This window comes from Daucus carota, chromosome 1 (assembly GCF_001625215.2).
Source record: "Daucus carota subsp. sativus chromosome 1, DH1 v3.0, whole genome shotgun sequence".
Classification (NCBI taxonomy): Eukaryota; Viridiplantae; Streptophyta; class Magnoliopsida; order Apiales; family Apiaceae; genus Daucus; species Daucus carota.
In genome coordinates this window covers 13,002,917-13,021,309 of record NC_030381.2, presented here as the reverse complement: position 1 = coordinate 13,021,309, position 18,393 = coordinate 13,002,917, and positions in this window count along the sequence as shown.

Genomic DNA, 18,393 nt, shown 5'->3' with positions numbered 1-18,393 from the left:
AAGAATGAAACTACAAGTTGATTCCAATTTCAAACAACCAAAATGAAACTACAAGTTGTTTTCAACTTCAAACGAGTCTGGAATGAAGCTACAAGTTGTTTCCAACTTCAATCTAGTCAATAATAAAGCTACAAGTTGTTTTCAAGCTCAAACGAGTCAAGAATGAAACTACAAGTTGATTCCAATTTCAAACAACCAAAAATGAAGCTACAAGTTGTTTTCAACTTCAAACGAGTCTGGAATGAAGCTACAAGTTGTTTCCAACTTCAATCTAGTCAATAATGAAGCTAAAAGTTGTTTCCGTGCTCAAACGAGTCAAGAATGAAACTACAAGTTGATTCCAATTTCAAACAACCGAAAATGAAGCTACAAGTAATTTTCAGTTTCAAACGAGTCTGGAATGAAGCTACAAGTTGTTTCCAACTTCAATCTAGTCAATAATAAAGCTACAAGTTGATTTCAAGCTCAAACGAGTCAAGAATGAAACTACAAGTTGATTCCAATTTCAAACAACCGAAAATGAAGCTACAAGTTGTTTTCAACTTCAAACGAGTCTGGAATGAAGCTACAAGTTGTTTCCAACTTCAATCTAGTCAATAATGAAGCTACAAGTTGTTTCCGTGCACAAACGAGTCAAGAATGAAACTACAAGTTGATTCCAATTTCAAACAACCGAAAATGAAGCTACAAGTAATTTTCAGTTTCAAACGAGTCTGGAATGAAGCTACAAGTTGTTTCCAACTTCAATCTAGTCAATAATAAAGCTACAAGTTGTTTTCAAGCTCAAACGAGTCAAGAATGAAACTACAAGTTGATTCCAATTTCAAACAACCGAAAATGAAGCTACAAGTTGTTTTCAACTTCAAACGAGTCTGGAATGAAGCTACAAGTTGTTTCCAACTTCAATCTAGTCAATAATAAAGCTACAAGTTGTTTTCAAGCTCAAACGAGTCAAAAATGAAACTACAAGTTGATTCCAATTTCAAACAACCGAAAATGAAGCTACAAGTAATTTTCAGTTCAAACGAGTCTGGAATGAAGCTACAAGTTGTTTCCAACTTCAATCTAGTCAATAATAAAGCTACAAGTTGTTTTCAAGCTCAAACGAGTCAAGAATGAAACTACAAGTTGATTCCAATTTCAAACAACCGAAAATGAAGCTACAAGTAATTTTCAGTTCAAACGAGTCTGGAATGAAGCTACAAGTTGTTTCCAACTTCAATCTAGTCAATAATAAAGCTACAAGTTGATTTCAAGCTCAAACGAGTCAAGAATGAAACTACAAGTTGATTCCAATTTCAAACAACCAAAAATGAAGCTACAAGTTGTTTTCAACTTCAAACGAGTCTGGAATGAAGCTACAAGTTGTTTCCAACTTCAATCTAGTCAATAATAAAGCTACAAGTTGATTTCAAGCTCAAACGAGTCAAGAATGAAACTACAAGTTGATTCCAATTTCAAACAACCAAAAATGAAGCTACAAGTTGTTTTCAACTTCAAACGAGTCTGGAATGAATCTACAAGTTGTTTCCAACTTCAATCTAGTCAATAATGAAGCTAAAAGTTGTTTCAAGCTCAAACGAGTCAAGAATGAAACTACAAGTTGATTCCAATTTCAAACAACCGAAAATGAAGCTACAAGTAATTTTCAGTTTCAAACGAGTCTGGAATGAAGCTACAAGTTGTTTCCAACTTCAATCTAGTCAATAATAAAGCTACAAGTTGTTTTCAAGCTCAAACGAGTCAAGAATGAAACTACAAGTTGATTCCAATTTCAAACAACCAAAAATGAAGCTACAAGTTGTTTTCAACTTCAAACGAGTCTGGAATGAAGCTACAAGTTGTTTCCAACTTCAATCTAGTCAATAATAAAGCTACAAGTTGATTTCAAGCTCAAACGAGTCAAGAATGAAACTACAAGTTGATTCCAATTTCAAACAACCAAAAATGAAGCTACAAGTTGTTTTCAACTTCAAACGAGTCTGGAATGAAGCTACAAGTTGTTTCCAACTTCAATCTAGTCAATAATAAAGCTACAAGTTGTTTCAAGCTCAAACGAGTCAAGAATGAAACTACAAGTTGATTCCAATTTCAAACAACCAAAAATGAAGCTACAAGTTGTTTTCAACTTCAAACGAGTCTGGAATGAAGCTACAAGTTGTTTCCAACTTCAATCTAGTCAATAATAAAGCTACAAGTTGATTTCAAGCTCAAACGAGTCAAGAATGAAACTACAAGTTAATTCCAATTTCAAACAACCAAAAATGAAACTACAAGTTTTTAACTTCAAATGAGTCTGGAATGAAGCTACAAGTTGTTTCCAACTTCAATCTAGTCAATAATGAAGCTCAAAGTTGTTTACAAGCTCAAACGAGTCAAAAATGAAACTACAAGTTGATTCCAATTTCAAACAACCAAAAATGAAGCTACAAGTTGTTTTCAATTTCAAACGAGTCTGGAATGAACTACAAGTTGTTTCCAACTTCAATCTAGTCAATAATGAAGCTACAAGTTGTTTTCAAGCTCAAACGAGTCAAGAATGAAACTACAAGTTGATTCAATTTCAAAAAACCAAAAATGAAGCTACAAGTTGTTTCCAACTTCAATCTAGTCAATAATGAAGCTAAAAATTGTTTTCCGTGCACAAACGAGTCAAAAATGAAACTACAAGTTGATTCCAATTTCAAACAACCGAAAATGAAGCTACAAGTAATTTTAGTTTCAAACGAGTCTGGAATGAAGCTACAAGTTGTTTCCAACTTCAATCTAGTCAATAATAAAGCTACAAGTTGATTTCAAGCTCAAACGAGTCAAGAATGAAACTACAAGTTGATTCCAATTTCAAACAACCAAAAATGAAACTACAAGTTGTTTTCAACTTCAAACGAGTCTGGAATGAAGCTACAAGTTGTTTCCAACTTCAATCTAGTCAATAATAAAGCTACAAGTTGATTTCAAGCTCAAACGAGTCAAGAATGAAACTACAAGTTGATTCCAATTTCAAACAACCAAAAATGAACTACAAGTTGTTTTCAACTTCAAACGAGTCTGGAATGAAGCTACAAGTTGTTTCCAACTTCAATCTAGTCAATAATAAAGCTACAAGTTGTTTCAAGCTCAAACGAGTCAAGAATGAAACTACAAGTTGATTCCAATTTCAAACAACCAAAAATGAAGCTACAAGTTGTTTCAATCTAGTCAATAATGAAGCTAAAAATTGTTTCTTCGTGCCCAAACGAGTCAAGAATGAAACTACAAGTTGATTCCAATTTCAAACAACCGAAAATGAAGCTACAAGTAATTTTCAGTTTCAAACGAGTCTGGAATGAAGCTACAAGTTGTTTCCAACTTCAATCTAGTCAATAATAAAGCTACAAGTTGTTTTCAAGCTCAAACGAGTCAAAAATGAAACTACAAGTTGATTCCAATTTAAAACAACCGAAAATGAAGCTACAAGTAATTTTCAGTTTCAAACGAGTCTGGAATGAAGCTACAAGTTGTTTCCAACTTCAATCTAGTCAATAATAAAGCTACAAGTTGTTTTCAAGCTCAAACGAGTCAAGAATGAAACTACAAGTTGATTCCAATTTCAAACAACCGAAAATGAAGCTACAAGTAATTTTCAGTTTCAAACGAGTCTGGAATGAAGCTACAAGTTGTTTCCAACTTCAATCTAGTCAATAATAAAGCTACAAGTTGATTTCAAGCTCAAACGAGTCAAGAATGAAACTACAAGTTGATTCCAATTTCAAACAACCAAAAATGAAGCTACAAGTTGTTTTCAACTTCAAACGAGTCTGGAATGAAGCTACAAGTTGTTTCCAACTTCAATCTAGTCAATAATAAAGCTAAAAGTTGTTTCAAGCTCAAACGAGTCAAGAATGAAACTACAAGTTGATTCCAATTTCAAACAACCGAAAATGAAGCTACAAGTAATTTTCAGTTTCAAACGAGTCTGGAATGAAGCTACAAGTTGTTTCCAACTTCAATCTAGTCAATAATAAAGCTACAAGTTGTTTTCAAGCTCAAACGAGTCAAGAATGAAACTACAAGTTGATTCCAATTTCAAACAACCGAAAATGAAGCTACAAGTTGTTTTCAACTTCAAACGAGTCTGGAATGAAGCTACAAGTTGTTTCCAACTTCAATCTAGTCAATAATAAAGCTACAAGTTGTTTTCAAGCTCAAACGAGTCAAGAATGAAACTACAAGTTGATTCCAATTTCAAACAACCGAAAATGAAGCTACAAGTAATTTTCATTTCAAACGAGTCTGGAATGAAGCTACAAGTTGTTTCCAACTTCAATCTAGTCAATAATAAAGCTACAAGTTGATTTCAAGCTCAAACGAGTCAAGAATGAAACTACAAGTTGATTCCAATTTCAAACAACCAAAAATGAAGCTACAAGTTGTTTTCAACTTCAAACGAGTCTGGAATGAAGCTACAAGTTGTTTCCAACTTCAATCTAGTCAATAATAAAGCTACAAGTTGATTTCAAGCTCAAACGAGTCAAGAATGAAACTACAAGTTGATTCCAATTTCAAACAACCAAAAATGAAGCTACAAGTTGTTTTCAACTTCAAACGAGTCTGGAATAAAGCTACAAGTTGTTTCCAACTTCAATCTAGTCAATAATAAAGCTACAAGTTGTTTTCATTCAAGCTCAAACGAGTCAAGAATGAAACTACAAGTTGATTCCAATTTCAAACAACCGAAAATGAAGCTACAAGTAATTTTCAGTTTCAAACGAGTCTGGAATGAAGCTACAAGTTGTTTCCAACTTCAATCTAGTCAATAATAAAGCTACAAGTTGATTTCAAGCTCAAACGAGTCAAGAATGAAACTACAAGTTGATTCCAATTTCAAACAACCAAAAATGAAACTACAAGTTGTTTTCACTTCAAACGAGTCTGGAATGAAGCTACAAGTTGTTTCCAACTTCAATCTAGTAAATACTAAAGCTACAAGTTGATTTCAAGCTCAAACGTGTCAAGAATGAAACTACAAGTTGATTCCAATTTCAAACATCAAAAATGAAGCTACAAGTTGTTTTCAACTTCAAACGAGTCTGGAATGAAGCTACAAGTTGTTTCCAACTTCAATCTAGTCAATAATGAAGCTAAAAATTGTTTCCGTGCTCAAACGAGTCAAGAATGAAACTACAAGTTGATTCCAATTTCAAACAACCGAAAATGAAGCTACAAGTAATTTTTAGTTCAAATCAAACGAGTCTGGAATGAAGCTACAAGTTGTTCCAACTTCAATCTAGTCAATAATAAAGCTACAAGTTGATTTCAAGCTCAAACGAGTCAAGAATGAAACTACAAGTTGATTCCAATTTCAAACAACCAAAATGAAGCTACAAGTTGTTTTCAACTTCAAACGATTCTGGAATAAATCTACAAGTTGTTTCCAACTTCAATCTAGTCAATAATGAAGCTAAAAATTGTTTCCGTGCACAAACGAGTCAAGAAGAAAAAACTACAAGTTGATTCCAATTTCAAACAACCGAAATGAAGCTACAAGTAATTTTCAGTTTCAAACGAGTCTGGAATGAAGCTACAAGTTGTTTCCAACTTCAATCTAGTCAATAATAAAGCTACAAGTTGTTTTCAAGCTCAAACGAGTCAAGAATGAAACTACAAGTTGATTCCAATTTCAAACAACCAAAAGAAACTACAAGTTGTTTTCAACTTCAAACGAGTCTGGAATGAAGCTACAAGTTGTTTCCAACTTCAATCTAGTCAATAATAAGCTACAAGTTGATTTCAAGCTCAAACGAGTCAAGAATGAAACTACAAGTTGATTCCAATTTCAAACAACCAAAAATGAACTACAAGTTGTTTTCAACTTCAAACGAGTCTGGAATGAAGCTACAAGTTGTTTCCAACTTCAATCTAAATAATAAAGCTACAAGTTGATTTCAAGCTCAAACGAGTCAAGAATGAAACTACAAGTTGATTCCAATTTCAAACAACCAAAATGAAACTACAAGTTGTTTTCAACTTCAAACGAGTCTGGAATGAAGCTACAAGTTGTTTCCAACTTCAATCTAGTCAATAATAAAGCTACAAGTTGTTTTCAAGCTCAAACGAGTCAAGAATGAAACTACAAGTTGATTCCAATTTCAAACAACCAAAAATGAAGCTACAAGTTTTTAACTTCAAACGAGTCTGGAATAAGCTACAAGTTGTTTCCAACTTCAATCTAGTCAATAATGAAGCTACAAAGTGGTTTTCAAGCTCAAACGAGTCAAAATAAACTACAAGTTGATTCCAATTTCAAACAACCAAAAATGAAACTACAAGTTGTTTTCAATTTCAAACGAGTCTGGAATGAAGCTACAAGTGTTTCCAACTTCAATCTAGTCAATAATGAAGCTACAAGTGTTTTCGGGCTCAAACGAGTCAAGAATGAAAGTACAAGTTGATTCAATTTCAAACAACCAAAATGAAGCTACAAGTTGTTTCCAACTTCAATCTAGTCAATAATGAAGCTAAAAATTGTTTCCGTGCACAAACGAGTCAAAAATGAAACTACAAGTTGATTCCAATTTCAAACAACCGAAAATGAAGCTACAAGTAATTTTTAGTTTCAAACGAGTCTGGAATGAAGCTACAAGTTGTTTCCAACTTCAATCTAGTCAATTAAAGCTACAAGTTGATTTCAAGCTCAAACGAGTCAAGAATGAAACTACAAGTTGATTCCAATTTCAAACAACCAAAAATGAACTACAAGTTGTTTTCAACTTCAAACGAGTCTGGAATGAAGCTACAAGTTGTTCCAACTTCAATCTAGTCAATAATAAAGCTACAAGTTGATTTCAAGCTCAAACGAGTCAAGAATGAAACTACAAGTTGATTCCAATTTCAAACAACCAAATGAAACTACAAGTTGTTTTCAACTTCAAACGAGTCTGGAATGAAGCTACAAGTTGTTTCCAACTTCAATCTAGTCAATAATAAAGCTACAAGTTGATTTTCAAGCTCAAACGAGTCAAGAATGAAACTACAAGTTGATTCCAATTTCAAACAACAAAAATGAAGCTACAAGTTGTTTCAATCTAGTCAATAAAGAAGTAAAAGTTGTTTCCGTGCCAAACGAGTCAAGAATGAAACTACAAGTTGATTCCAATTTCAAACAACCAAAATGAAGCTACAAGTAATTTTCAGTTTCAAACGAGTCTGGAATGAAGCTACAAGTTGTTTCCAACTTCAATCTAGTCAATAATAAAGCTACAAGTTGTTTCAAGCTCAAACGAGTCAGAATGAAACTACAAGTTGATTCCAATTTCAAAACAACCGAAAATGAAGCTACAAGTGTTTTTCAGTTCAAACGAGTCTGGAATGAAGCTACAAGTTGTTTCCAACTTCAATCTAGTCAATAATAAAGCTACAAGTTGTTTTCAAGCTCAAACGAGTCAAGAATGAAACTACAAGTTGATTCCAATTTCAAACAACCGAAAATGAAGCTACAAGTTGTTTTCAGTTCAAACGAGTCTGGAATGAAGCTACAAGTTGTTTCCAACTTCAATCTAGTCAATAATAAAGCTACAAGTTGTTTCAAGCTCAAACGAGTCAAGAATGAAACTACAAGTTGATTCCAATTTCAAACAACCAAAAATGAAGCTACAAGTTGTTTTCAACTTCAAACGAGTCTGGAATGAATCTACAAGTTGTTTCCAACTTCAATCTAGTCAATAATGAAGCTACAAGTGTTTTCCGTGCAAACGAGTCAAGAATGAACTACAAGTTGATTCCAATTTCAAACAACCGAAAATGAAGCTACAAGTTGTTTCAGTTCAAACGAGTCTGGAATGAAGCTACAAGTTGTTTCCAACTTCAATCTAGTCAATAATAAAGCTACAAGTTGTTTTCAAGCTCAAACGAGTCAAGAATGAAACTACAAGTTGATTCCAATTTCAAACAACCAAAATGAAGCTACAAGTTGTTTTCAACTTCAAACGAGTCTGGAATGAAGCTACAAGTTGTTTCCAACTTCAATCTAGTCAATAATAAAGCTACAAGTTGTTTTCAAGCTCAAACGAGTCAAGAATGAAACTACAAGTTGATTCCAATTTCAAACAACCGAAAATGAAGCTACAAGTAATTTTCAGTTTCAAACGAGTCTGGAATGAAGCTACAAGTTGTTTCCAACTTCAATCTAGTCAATAATAAAGCTACAAGTTGTTTTCAAGCTCAAACGAGTCAAGAATGAAACTACAAGTTGATTCCAATTTCAAACAACCAAAAATGAAACTACAAGTTGTTTTCAACTTCAAACGAGTCTGGAATGAAGCTACAAGTTGTTTCCAACTTCAATCTAGTCAATAATAAAGCTACAAGTTGATTTCAAGCTCAAACGAGTCAAGAATGAAACTACAAGTTGATTCCAATTTCAAACAACCAAAAATGAAGCTACAAGTTGTTTTCAACTTCAAACGAGTCTGGAATGAAGCTACAAGTTGTTTCCAACTTCAATCTAGTCAATAATAAAGCTACAAGTTGTTTTCAAGCTCAAACGAGTCAAGAATGAAACTACAAGTTGATTCCAATTTCAAACAACCGAAAATGAAGCTACAAGTAATTTTCAACTCAAACGAGTCTGGAATGAAGCTACAAGTTGTTTCCAACTTCAATCTAGTCAATAATAAAGCTACAAGTTGTTTTCAAGCTCAAACGAGTCAAGAATGAAACTACAAGTTGATTCCAATTTCAAACAACCAAAAATGAACTACAAGTTGTTTTCAACTTCAAACGAGTCTGGAATGAAGCTACAAGTTGTTTCCAACTTCAATCTAGTCAATAATAAAGCTACAAGTGTTTTCAAGCTCAAACGAGTCAAGAATGAAACTACAAGTTGATTCCAATTTCAAACAACCAAAAATGAAGCTACAAGTTTTTTCAACTTCAAACGAGTCTGGAATGAAGCTACAAGTTGTTTCCAACTTCAATCTAGTCAATAATAAAGCTACAAGTTGTTTCAAGCACAACGAGTCAAGAATGAAACTACAAGTTGATTCCAATTTCAAACAACCAAAAATGAAGCTACAAGTTGTTTTCAGTTTCAAACGAGTCTGGAATGAAGCTACAAGTTGTTTCCAACTTCAATCTAGTCAATAAAAAGCTACAAGTTGATTTCAAGCTCAAACGAGTCAGAATGAAACTACAAGTTGATTCCAATTTCAAACAACCAAAAATGAAGCTACAAGTTGTTTTCAACTTCAAACGAGTCTGGAATGAAGCTACAAGTTGTTTCCAACTTCAATCTAGTCAATAATGAAGCCACAAGTTGTTTTCGAGCTCAAACGAGTCAAGAATGAAACTACAAGTTGATTCCAATTTCAAACAACCGAAAATGAAGCTACAAGTAATTTTCAGTTTCAAACGAGTCTGGAATGAAGCTACAAGTTGTTTCCAACTTCAATCTAGTCAATAATAAAGCTACAAGTTGTTTTCAAGCTCAAACGAGTCAAGAATGAAACTACAAGTTGATTCCAATTTCAAACAACCAAAAATGAAGCTACAAGTTGTTTTCAACTTCAAACGAGTCTGGAATGAAGCTACAAGTTGTTTCCAACTTCAATCTAGTCAATAATAAAGCTACAAGTTGTTTTCAAGCTCAAACGAGTCAAGAATGAACTACAAGTTGATTCCAATTTCAAACAACCGAAAATGAAGCTACAAGTGTTTTCAGTTTCAAACGAGTCTGGAATGAAGCTACAAGTTGTTTCCAACTTCAATCTAGTCAATAATAAAGCTACAAGTTGTTTCAAGCTCAAACGAGTCAAGAATGAAACTACAAGTTGATTCCAATTTCAAACAACCAAAATGAAGCTACAAGTTGTTTTCAACTTCAAACGAGTCTGGAATGAAGCTACAAGTTGTTTCCAACTTCAATCTAGTCAATAATAAGCTACAAGTTGTTTCAAGCTCAAACGAGTCAAGAATGAAACTACAAGTTGATTCCAATTTCAAACAACAAAAATGAAGCTACAAGTTGTTTTCACTTCAAACGAGTCTGGAATGAAGCTACAAGTTGTTTCCAACTTCAATCTAGTCAATAATAAGCTACAAGTTGTTTCAAGCTCAAACGAGTCAAGAATGAAACTACAAGTTGATTCCAATTTCAAACAACCGAAAATGAAGCTACAAGTTGTTTTCAGTTTCAAACGAGTCTGGAATGAAGCTACAAGTTGTTTCCAACTTCAATCTAGTCAATAATAAAGCTACAAGTTGTTTCAAGCTCAAACGAGTCAAGAATGAAACTACAAGTTGATTCCAATTTCAAACAACCAAAATGAAACTACAAGTTGTTTTCAACTTCAAACGAGTCTGGAATGAAGCTACAAGTTGTTTCCAACTTCAATCTAGTCAATAATAAGCTACAAGTTGTTTCAAGCTCAAACGAGTCAAGAATGAAACTACAAGTTGATTCCAATTTCAAACAACCAAAATGAAGCTACAAGTTGTTTCAACTTCAAACGAGTCTGGAATGAAGCTACAAGTTGTTTCCAACTTCAATCTAGTCAATAATAAAGCTACAAGTTGTTTTCAAGCTCAAACGAGTCAAGAATGAAACTACAAGTTGATTCCAATTTCAAACAACCAAAATGAAGCTACAAGTTGTTTTCAATTTAACTTCAAACGAGTCTGGAATGAAGCTACAAGTTGTTTCCAACTTCAATCTAGTCAATAATAAAGCTACAAGTTGTTTTCAAGCTCAAACGAGTCAAGAATGAAACTACAAGTTGATTCCAATTTCAAACAACCAAAAATGAAACTACATTGTTTTCAACTTCAAACGAGTCTGGAATGAAGCTACAAGTTGTTTCCAACTTCAATCTAGTCAATAATAAAGCTACAAGTTGATTTCAAGCTCAAACGAGTCAAGAATGAAACTACAAGTTGATTCCAATTTCAAACAACCAAAAATGAAGCTACAAGTTGTTTTCAACTTCAAACGAGTCTGGAATGAAGCTACAAGTTGTTTCCAACTTCAATCTAGTCAATAATAAAGCTACAAGTTGTTTTCAAGCTCAAACGAGTCAAGAATGAAACTACAAGTTGATTCCAATTTCAAACAACCAAAAATGAAGCTACAAGTTGTTTTCAACTTCAAACAGTCTGGAATGAAGCTACAAGTTGTTTCCAACTTCAATCTAGTCAATAATGAAGCTAAAAATTGTTTTTCAAGCACAAACGAGTCAAGAATGAAACTACAAGTTGATTCCAATTTCAAACAACCGAAAATGAAGCTACAAGTAATTTTCAGTTTCAAACGAGTCTGGAATGAAGCTACAAGTTGTTTCCAACTTCAATCTAGTCAATAATAAAGCTACAAGTTGTTTTCAAGCTCAAACGAGTCAAGAATGAAACTACAAGTTGATTCCAATTTCAAACAACCAAAAATGAAGCTACAAGTTGTTTTCAACTTCAAACGAGTCTGGAATGAAGCTACAAGTTGTTTCCAACTTCAATCTAGTCAATAATGAAGCTAAAAAGTGTTTTCCGTGCACAAACGAGTCAAGAATGAAACTACAAGTTGATTCCAATTTCAAACAACCGAAAATGAAGCTACAAGTAATTTTCAGTTTCAAACGAGTCTGGAATGAAGCTACAAGTTGTTTCCAACTTCAATCTAGTCAATAATAAAGCTACAAGTTGATTTCAAGCTCAAACGAGTCAAGAAAAACTACAAGTTGATTCCAATTTCAAACAACCAAAAATGAACTACAAGTTGTTTTCAACTTCAAACGAGTCTGGAGAAAGCTACAAGTTGTTTCCAACTTCAATCTAGTCAATAATAAAGCTACAAGTTGATTTCAAGCTCAAACGAGTCAAGAATGAAACTACAAGTTGATTCCAATTTCAAACAACCAAAAATGAAACTACAAGTTGTTTTCAACTTCAAACGAGTCTGGAATGAAGCTACAAGTTGTTTCCAACTTCAATCTAGTCAATAATAAAGCTACAAGTTGATTTCAAGCTCAAACGAGTCAAGAATGAAACTACAAGTTGATTCGAATTTCAAACAACCAAAAATGAAGCTACAAGTTGTTCAACTCTATCAATAATGAAGCTAAAAAAATTGTTCTGTGCCCAAACGAGTCAAGAATGAAACTACAAGTTGATTCCAATTTCAAACAACCGAAAATGAAGCTACAAGTAATTTTCAGTTTCAAACGAGTCTGGAATGAAGCTACAAGTTGTTTCCAACTTCAATCTAGTCAATAATAAGCTACAAGTTGTTTTCAAGCTCAAACGAGTCAAAAATGAAACTACAAGTTGATTCCAATTTCAAACAACCAAAATGAAGCTACAAGTAATTTTCAGTTTCAAAAGTCTGGAATGAAGCTACAAGTTGTTTCCAACTTCAATCTAGTCAATAATAAAGCTACAAGTTGTTTCAAGCTCAAACGAGTCAAGAATGAAACTACAAGTTGATTCCAATTTCAAACAACCGAAAATGAAGCTACAAGTAATTTTCAACTTCAAACGAGTCTGGAATGAAGCTACAAGTTGTTTCCAACTTCAATCTAGTCAATAATAAAGCTACAAGTTGTTTCAAGCTCAAACGAGTCAAGAATGAAACTACAAGTTGATTCCAATTTCAAACAACCAAAATGAAGCTACAAGTTGTTTTCAACTTCAAACGAGTCTGGAATGAAGCTACAAGTTGTTTCCAACTTCAATCTAGTCAATAATGAAGCTAAAAGTGTTTCCGTGCACAAACGAGTCAAGAATGAAACTACAAGTTGATTCCAATTTCAAACAACCAAAAATGAAGCTACAAGTAATTTTTTCAACTTCAAACGAGTCTGGAATGAAGCTACAAGTTGTTTCCAACTTCAATCTAGTCAATAATAAAGCTACAAGTTGTTTCAAGCTCAAACGAGTCAAGAATGAAACTACAAGTTGATTCCAATTTCAAACAACCGAAAATGAAGCTACAAGTGTTTTTCAACTTCAAACGAGTCTGGAATGAAGCTACAAGTTGTTTCCAACTTCAATCTAGTCAATAATAAAGCTACAAGTTGTTTCAAGCTCAAACGAGTCAAGAATGAAACTACAAGTTGATTCCAATTTCAAACAACCGAAAATGAAGCTACATTAATTTTCAGTTTCAAACGAGTCTGGAATGAAGCTACAAGTTGTTTCCAACTTCAATCTAGTCAATAATAAAGCTACAAGTTGATTTCAAGCTCAAACGAGTCAAGAATGAAACTACAAGTTGATTCCAATTTCAACAACCAAAAATGAAACTACAAGTTGTTTTCAACTTCAAACGAGTCTGGAATGAAGCTACAAGTTGTTTCCAACTTCAATCTAGTCAATAATAAAGCTACAAGTTGATTTCAAGCTCAAACGAGTCAAGAATGAAACTACAAGTTGATTCCAATTTCAAACAACCAAAAATGAAGCTACAAGTTGTTTTCAACTTCAAACGAGTCTGGAATGAAGCTACAAGTTGTTTCCAACTTCAATCTAGTCAATAATAACTACAAGTTGTTTTCAAGCTCAAACGAGTCAAGAATGAAACTACAAGTTGATTCCAATTTCAAACAACCAAAAATGAAGCTACAAGTGTTTTCAATTTCAAACGAGTCTGGAATGAAGCTACAAGTTGTTCCAACTTCAATCTAGTCAATAATAAAGCTACAAGTTGATTTCAAGCTCAACGAGTCAAGAATGAAACTACAAGTTGATTCCAATTTCAAACAACCAAAAATGAAACTACAAGTTGTTTTCAACTTCAAACGAGTCTGGAATGAAGCTACAAGTTGTTTCCAACTTCAATCTAGTCAATAATAAAGCTACAAGTTGTTTAAGCTCAAACGAGTCAAGAATGAAACTACAAGTTGATTCCAATTTCAAACAACCAAAATGAAGCTACAAGTTGTTTTCAACTTCAAACGAGCTGGAATGAAGCTACAAGTTGTTTCCACTTCAATCTAGTCATAATGAACGAAAAATTGTTTCCGTGCACAACGAGTCAAGAATGAAACTACAAGTTGATTCCAATTTCAAACAACCGAAAATGAAGCTACAAGTAATTTTCAGTTTCAAACGAGTCTGGAATGAAGCTACAAGTTGTTTCCAACTTCAATCTAGTCAATAATAAAGCTACAAGTTGTTTTCAAGCTCAAACGAGTCAAGAATGAAACTACAAGTTGATTCCAATTTCAAACAACAAAAATGAAGCTACAAGTTTTTTCAACTTCAAACGATTCTGGAATGAAGATCTACAAGTTGTTTCCAACTTCAATCTAGTCAATAATGAAGCTAAAGTGTTTTCGTGCTCAACGAGTCAAGAATGAAACTACAAGTTGATTCCAATTTCAAACAACCGAAAATGAAGCTACAAGTAATTTTTCAGTTTCAACGAGTCTGGAATGAAGCTACAAGTTGTTTCCAACTTCAATCTAGTCAATAATAAAGCTACAAGTTGTTTTCAAGCTCAAACGAGTCAAGAATGAAACTACAAGTTGATTCCAATTTCAAACAACCAAAAATGAAGCTACAAGTTGTTTTCAACTTCAAACGAGTCTGGAATGAAGCTACAAGTTGTTTCCAACTTCAATCTAGTCAATAATAAAGCTACAAGTTGTTTTCAAGCTCAAACGAGTCAAAAATGAAACTACAAGTTGATTCCAATTTCAAACAACCGAAAATGAAGCTACAAGTTATTTTCAATTTCAAACGAGTCTGGAATGAAGCTACAAGTTGTTTCCAACTTCAATCTAGTCAATAATAAGCTACAAGTTGTTTCAAGCTCAAACGAGTCAAGAATGAACTACAAGTTGATTCCAATTTCAAACAACCAAAAATGAAGCTACAAGTTGTTTTCAACTTCAAACGAGTCTGGAATGAAGCTACAAGTTGTTTCCAACTTCAATCTAGTCAATAATAAAGCTACAAGTTGATTTCAAGCTCAAACGAGTCAAGAATGAAACTACAAGTTGATTCCAATTTCAAACAACAAAAATGAAACTACAAGTTGTTTTCAACTTCAAACGAGTCGGGAATGAAGCTACAAGTTGTTTCCAACTTCAATCTAGTCAATAATGAGCTACAAGTTGTTTCAAGCTCAAACGAGTCAAGAATGAACTACAAGTTGATTCCAATTTCAAACAACCAAAAATGAAGCTACAAGTTGTTTTCAACTTCAAACGAGTCGGGAAGGAAGCTACAAAGTTTTTCAACTTCATTTTCAACTTCAAACGATTCTGAATGAATCTACAATTTGTTTCCAACTTTAATCTAGTCAATAATAAAGCTACAAGTTGATTTCAAGGTCAAACGAGTCAAGAATGAAACTACAAGTTGATTCCAATTTCAAACAACCAAAATGAACTACAAGTTGTTTTCAACTTCAAAACTTCAAACGAGTCTGGAATGAAGCTACAAAGTGTTTCCAACTTCAATCGAGTCAATAATAAAGCTACAAGTTGATTTCAAGCTCAAACGAGTCAAGAATGAAACTACAAGTTGATTCCAATTTGAAACAACCAAAAATGAAACTACAAGTTGTTTTCAATTTCAAACGTGTTGGGAAGTAGACTACAACTGTTTTTCCAACTTCAATCTAGTCAATGAATGAAACTACAAGTTGATTCCAATTTCAAACAACCGAAAATGAAGCTACAAGAATTTTCAGTTTCAAACGAGTCTGGAATGAAGCTACAAGTTGTTTCCAACTTCATCTAGTCAATCATAAAGCTACAAGTTGTTTTCAAGCTCAATCGAGTCAAAAATGAAACTACAAGTTAATTCCAATTTAAAACAACCAAAAACGAAATGAAGCTACAAGTAATTTTCAGTTTCAAACGAGTCTGGAATGAAGCTACAATTGTTTTTCAACTTTAATCTAGTCAATAATAAAGCTACAAGTTGTTTTCAAGCTCAAACGCGTCGAGAATGAAACTACAAGTTGATTCCAATTTCAAACAACCAAAAATGAAACTACAGTTGTTTTCAACTTCAAAAACGAGTCTGGAATGAAGCTACAAGTTGTTTCCAACTTCAATCTAGTCAATAATAAAGCTACAAGTTGATTTCAAGCTCAAACGAGTCAAGAATGAAACTACAAGTTGATTCCAATTTCAAACAACTGGAAATGAAGCTACAAGTTGTTTTCACTTCAAACGATTCTGGAATGAAGCTACAAGTTATTTCCAACTTCAATCTAGTCAATCATAAAGCTACAAGTTGTTTTCAAGCTCAATCGAGTCAAAATGAAACTACAAGTTAATTCCAATTTAAAACAACCGAAAATGAAGCTACAAGTAATTTTCAGTTTCAAACGAGTCTGGAATGAAGCTCAAGTTGTTTCCAACTTCAATCTAGTCAATCATAACTACAAGTTGTTTTCAAGCTCAATCGAGTCAAAAATGAAACTACAAGTTAATTCCAATTTAAAACAACCGAAAATGAAGCTACAAGTAATTTCAGTTTCAAACGACTCTGGAATGAAAGCTACAAGTTGTTTCCAACTTCAATCTAGTCAATAATAAAGCTACAAGTTGATTTCAAGCTCAAACGAGTCAAGAATGAAACTACAAGTTGATTCCAATTTCAAACAACCAAAAATGAAACTACAAGTTGTTTTCAACTTCAAACGATTCTGGAATGAATCTACAATTTGTTTCCAACTTTAATCTAGTCAATAATAAAGCTACAAGTTGATTTCAAGGTCAAACGAGTCAAGAATGAAACTACAAGTTGATTCCAATTTCAAACAACCAAAATGAAACTACAAGTTGTTTTCAACTTCAAACGAGTCTGGAATGAAGCTACAAGTTGTTTCCAACTTCAATCTAGTTAATAATAAAGCTACAAGTTGATTTCAAGCTCAAACGAGTCAAGAATGAACTACAAGTTGATTCCAATTTGAAACAACCAAAAATGAAACTACATGTTGTTTTCAATTTCAAACGTGTTTGGAATTAGACTACAACTTGTTTCCAACTTCAATCTAGTCAATAATGAAGCTAAAAGTTGTTTTCGGGATCAAACGAGTCAAGAATGAAACTACAAGTTGATTCCAATTTCAAACAACGAAAATGAAGCTACAAGTAATTTTCAGTTTCAAACGAGTCTGGAATGAAGCTACAAGTTGTTTCCAACTTCAATCTAGTCAATCATAAAGCTACAAGTTTTTTCAAGCTCAATCGAGTCAAAAATGAAACTACAAGTTAATTCCAATTTAAAACAACCGAAAATGAAGCTACAAGTAATTTTTCAGTTTCAAACGAGTCTGGAATGAAGCTACAAGTTGTTTCCAACTTTAATCTAGTCAATAATAAAGCTACAAGTTGTTTTCAAGCTCAAACGCGTCGAGAATGAAACTACAAGTTGATTCCAATTTCAAACAACCAAAAATGAAACTACAAGTTGTTTTCAACTTCAAACGAGTCTGGAATGAAGCTACAAGTTGTTTCCAACTTCAATCTAGTCAATATAAAGCTACAAGTTGTTTCAGCTCAAACGAGTCAAGAATGAAACTACAAGTTGATTCCAATTTCAAACAACGGAAAATGAAGCTACAAGTTGTTTCAACTTCAAACGAGTCCTGGAATGAAGCTACAAGTTGTTTCCAACTTCAATCTAGTCAATCATAAAGCTACAAGTTGTTTTCAACTCAATCGATCAAAAATGAAACTACAAGTTTAATTCCAATTTAAACAACCGAAAATGAAGCTACAAGTTTTTCAGTTTCAAACGAGTCTGGAATGAAGCTACAAGTTGTTTCCAACTTCAATCTAGTCAATAATAAAGCTACAAGTTGTTTCAAGCTCAAACGAGTCAAGAATGAAACTACAAGTTGATTCCAATTTCAAACAACCAAAATGAACTACAAGTTTTTTCAACTTCAACGAGTCTGGAATGAAGCTACAAGTTGTTTCCAACTTCAATCTAGTCATAATAAAGCTACAAGTTGATTTCAAGCTCAAACGAGTCAAGAATGAAACTACAAGTTGATTCCAATTTCAAACAACCAAAAATGAAACTACAAATTGTTTTCAACTTCAAACGAGTCTGGAATGAAGCTACAAGTTGTTTCCAACTTCAATCTAGTCAATAATAAAGCTACAAGTTGATTTCAAGCTCAAACGAGTCAAGAATGAAACTACAAGTTGATTCCAATTTCAAACAACCAAAAATGAAACTACAAGTTGTTTCAACTTCAAACGAGTCTGGAATTAAGCTACAAGTTGTTTCCAACTTCAATCTAGTCAATAATGAAAGCGCCAAGTGGTTTACAAGCTCAAACGAGTCAAAAAAACTACAAGTTGATTCCAATTTCAAACAACCAAAAATGAAACTACAAGTTGTTTTCAATTTCAAACGAGTTTGGAATTAAATTACAACTTGTTTCCAACTTCAATC